The sequence below is a fragment of the Acinonyx jubatus genome, chromosome B2, assembly GCF_027475565.1.
Source record: "Acinonyx jubatus isolate Ajub_Pintada_27869175 chromosome B2, VMU_Ajub_asm_v1.0, whole genome shotgun sequence".
NCBI classification, from domain to species: domain Eukaryota; kingdom Metazoa; phylum Chordata; class Mammalia; order Carnivora; family Felidae; genus Acinonyx; species Acinonyx jubatus.
The window spans coordinates 15,964,907-15,969,594 of NC_069385.1; positions in this window are offsets into that span (position 1 = coordinate 15,964,907).

Consider the following 4,688-nt stretch of genomic DNA (forward strand, 5'->3'; position numbering starts at 1 on the left):
GGTGCCCCATGACTTCAGGCCTTTCGAGTGTTAAGCCTTTTTTCATGTTGGTGAAACACAAGGAACACAACAAAAAAGACAAGACTTGGACAAGAGCCATGTGACACAGCAGCTAATCGAGGCGCCTCTGCGGCCTGACTGCCAGTATGTCTCCTCCCTGCCTCATTCTGGACAAGTTACTTAAACTCTCTGTGCTTCAGTTTCTGCATCGGTGATATGGGGATGAATAACTGTGCCTGGTACGTAGTAGGTGCTCACTAAATACGATTGCCAATAGATAGTTTGGTCCAAGGGCTGCATCCCTAATGGGAGACCCTCAGGGCAGGGTCACAAGCGTGTGGAGGAGACAGGCAGGTTCATCAGGAGCCCCTGCAGCAGAGCGGGTATAGGCCAATCTCCCATCTCTGTTCAGCTGTTGTAGACAAACGTCTGGAGGGTTAGGGCCAGCTGGAAACAGCTTTAGGTTTGGACAACAGCCACTCCCAAGTTCTGTCCCAACCAGAGCAATCTTGGCAATCAGCTTGGGACAAAATAAAGAGAAATACAGCAAGAGAGCCTGGGCATCATGGGGAGAATAATGTAGGCAACACAGAGCACCCTCTTCATTTGAGACTTTCCGGAGATTAAAGGGAGCTGGCTTAAAGTCTTCTTTTGGGGGCCCCTGAGGTTACTTGCCAATCACCGTTGATCAGTAGTTACTAGCTGAGTGGCAACGCTGCGTGCACGTTTTTTTCACGCTGAGAGCGAGAGTAATTTTGACAGTTGAAGCTCTGTTTAGTGAATAAGCAAAGTAGAGAATAGTCCGAGTTGAATCTGCCCCAGTACCCCGACACTTACCCCAAATTGTTGACTGGATTTCATTTAAATGAAATCTCTTCTTTTGGGGAGCACTTTCCAGCTGGCGAGACCCATTCATCGCGTGCCAAGGGCAGGGCTGCTGGTCAAAGCAGGTGGGGGACCCTGAGCATCTGCAGAGCGTGCGTCTCACTGAAAAAAAGAAACTATTTCTTTATTTTGAGAGCGAGAGAGAGCGCGTGAGCACGAGTGGGGGAGGGGCAGAGAGAGAGGGAGGGAGGGAGGGAAAGAATCCCAAGCAGGCTCTGCGTTGTCAGCACAGAGCCTGACTTGGGGCTCCATCCCACCAACTGTGAGATCGAGACCTGAGCAGAAATCAAGAGTCGGACGTTTGACTGTCTGAGCCACCCAGGCGTCCCTACCTGTCACTTTTAAAAGCCCTTTGGTGTGGGAGCCACGCTTACCCCAGGCTCCTCCCGACTCTCCTCCCCAGGGCTGGACCAGGTGGTCTTCAAGGGTGTGCATCAGTCAGATTTGTCTCTTTGGGTAATTTGTGTGCTGCCTCTGCCCGGCCCTTTCTGAGGCTTTGGGGGACACCTCTGAACAAGGAGGAGGCTCTCCCAGCCCTCTTGTCGCTGCCGAATGGGGGCAGGGAGACATGAGACTTTAGTACAACCACACAGGTATTGCCCTGAGCCACTGGTCCTCCCGGTACCACCCTCCTCTGAGGGATGGCTGGCGGGGCCAGCGCCTAGGAGAGGAGCTGCCTGAGGAAGAGGCTGGTGAGAAAACCATGGGGATTCTGTCCTGGAGGTTGTGAGACCCTGAGGGCTGTGTGCGTGTGTGTGTGTGTGTGTGTGTGTGTGTGTGTGTGTGTCCGGGGCTGTATGAACCTCTCCCTGCCCTTGGCTGGTGATACTCACTGTTTACCCTTCAGTCCAGAAGTTACTTGTGGAAGACTTTTGTGCCCATCCAGGTCTGGGTTGTCTGCACTGCCTGGTGGCCTCTTGATCCCCTGTGCTTGGCCCATCGCAGGCCTGAGCCCTTGGTGCACCGCTGTTTCCTGACTACCTGCTGGCGTCCTGAGACCCAGGAGCGCCTGCCATGTTCACCACTGTGTCCCTAGCTTAGCACAGGCTGGCAGATGACAGTCACTCATTAAATATCAGTTCCATGAGGGGCACCTGGGTGGCTTAGTCGGTTAAGGAGCCAACTTGGGCTCAGGTCCTGATCTCAGGGTTCATGAGTTTGAGTCCCGCATCGGGCTCTGTGCTGATGGCTCGGAGCCTGGATCCTGCTTTGGATTCTGTGTCTCTCTCTCTCTGCCCCTCCCCTGCTGGTGCTCGTGCACGCTCACTCTCTCTCTCTCTCTCTCAAAAATAAATAAAAACATTAAGAAAATATCAGTTCCATGAAAAGAAAAAGGAAAGGAGGAGGGGAGAGGGAACGAGAAGGGGGAAGGGAATAGGGGCCTCAAGGACTAAAGACAAAGACTAATGAAACTTGGGACTCTTTTATTTTGCCCACAAGCACCAAGCTAGTGTTGACCAACCCTGGCTATCTAAAGAAAGTGTGTTGGGTTGGAAGACTGAGGCTCTTATCCCAATTTCCCCATCAATCTTCCATTTGACTTTGGGCAATTTGAAATTAAAAAAAATTTTTTTAATGTTTATTTTTGAGAGAGAGAGAGAGAGAGACAGAGAGAGACAGAGAGTGAGTGGGGGAGAAGCAGAAAAAAGAGAGAGACATAGAATTCAAAGCAGGCTCCAAGCTCTGAGCCATCAGCACAGAGCCCCATGCAGGGCTCGAACTCCCAAACCGCAAGATCATGAGCTGAGCCGAAGTCGGACACTTACCCGACTGAGCCACCCAGGCACCCCTGACTTTGGGCAATTTAGTATAATTCCTGAAACTTCATATTTTTTAGCATTCAAGTGAGGACAATAGTGGGAATTCAAAGATGTGTGTTGAAGTTCAAGTAAGATGTGGGCGACATAGCTATAAAAATTCAGCGTGTGTTATAAACTGCAAAAAAAAATGCATATAAGTATGGAATAAAGGAGTTTAAAAGTTTTTTTTAATGTTTATTTATTTTTGAGAGAGAGGGAGAGAGAGAGAGTGGGGGAGGGGCAGAGAGAGAGACACACACACAGAATCAGAAGCAGGCTCCAGGCTGTGAGCCATCAGCACAGAGCCTGATGTAGGGCTCAAATCCACGAACCGTGAGATCATGACCTGAGCCAAAGTCAGACGCTTAACTGACTGAGCCACCCAAGCACCTCAGAATAAAGGAGTTTTATGAAAAACTTCACAAGTCAAACCGGTGGCCGAGGGGAAGAAGTTCCACCTGTCCCGTAAAGGGTCTGGCCAAATGCCCTTTTTCTTGCCTTTAGGATTTCCTGTATGGGTTACATACAGACCTGGTGTCTGACGTAACCAAGGCATTAAAACTCCAGCTTGCTCTGTGGGAAGGGAGTGTATGGAAAGGGGAGGCACCATGTTTCCCTTGAGGAGGTGCCGTCTTTCCCTTGACATGACCTCTCAGCCAAAGACATGGGAAAAGCCATCTGACTGGACTGCCCTGAAAGCCTCACTTTCAGCATCGTGATATAGGAACAATTCACACAAAAAAAAATACCAACACAGATCATAGGCTATCAATGACACATACAAAATCGGAACCAGAAGACCTTGATACCAACGGTGAAATGATATTCGGTCCCCACCCTCCCGTCTTTTCCTCTAAACCTTTCCCTCTCTGCCAAATCTCATTCCCACCTCATCCCATTCCCTGTAGGTGACTAACCTCTCTTCCCACTTCACAGAAAAAAACAGAAGCCCCCAAAGCAGGGCCTTCACAGCTTGCTGTCTCCCACCACCTGCCCCACCATGTAGTGACTGACCTGTCTCCACACTCACCTCCCTACCCAACCCCCCCACCCCCACATCAAGGGAGAAGGAGTTGTCTTTCTCTGTATGATCCCAATTCTTCCACCTCCGTTTGGACTCTTATCCTGTTTCCCGCAGAATTCCATTCCATGAAAGGGAACCTTTCCTCGGTGTTGAACCTCTTCTCTACTTGATGCTTCCATTCAGACTACCAAGCGGATCCCCCCGAGCACTCTAAGTATTGCTCTGTTTTCCTCTTTCCCTTGGGAGCTACGTTTTTGGAAAAAGTAATTGACTCTCGTGTTTTCTGTTTCTTGGCCTTCCATGTCTTCTGTTTCCCAGGATTCTGTGTTTCCACTTGTTCTCACTCTACACACCCTACATTGGGGATCTCTCCTTCCACATGATAGTTGCCACCCGTACTGGGTTGAGTAGTTGTGCCACCAAATTGATTCCTTCCTGGAATCTCAGAGTGTGACCTTATTTGGAAATAGGGTTATTGTCGCTATTAGTTAAGGCAAGATCATATTGGAGTAAGTGGTGTTCTAATTTTTAAAGAATGTTTATTTATTTTAAGAGAGAGTGGGATCAGGGGAGGGGCAGAGGAGAGGGAAAGAGAATCCCAAGCAGGCTCCACGCTGTCAGCACAGAGCCTGATGCGGGACTTGATCCCATGAACCGTGAGATCATGACCTGAGCCGAAATCAAGAGTTGGATGCTTAACTGACCGACCCACCCAGGTGCCCTGGTTGATGCTCTTATAAAAGGGGAAAAAGACACAGACACAGACACAGGGAGAACACCATGTGAGAGTGGAGCAGCAATTGGAGTTATGTGGCCTTAAGCGTAGGACCACCATGGACACCATCAGAGGTTAGAGGACACAAGGGAGATTTCTTCCTTAGAGCCCTCAGAGACAGCATGGACTGCCACACCTTGATTTCAGACTTTTAGCCTCCAGAAATCAATGTATCAATAGTTCTAGGATTTCTCTGAAGGTTCTA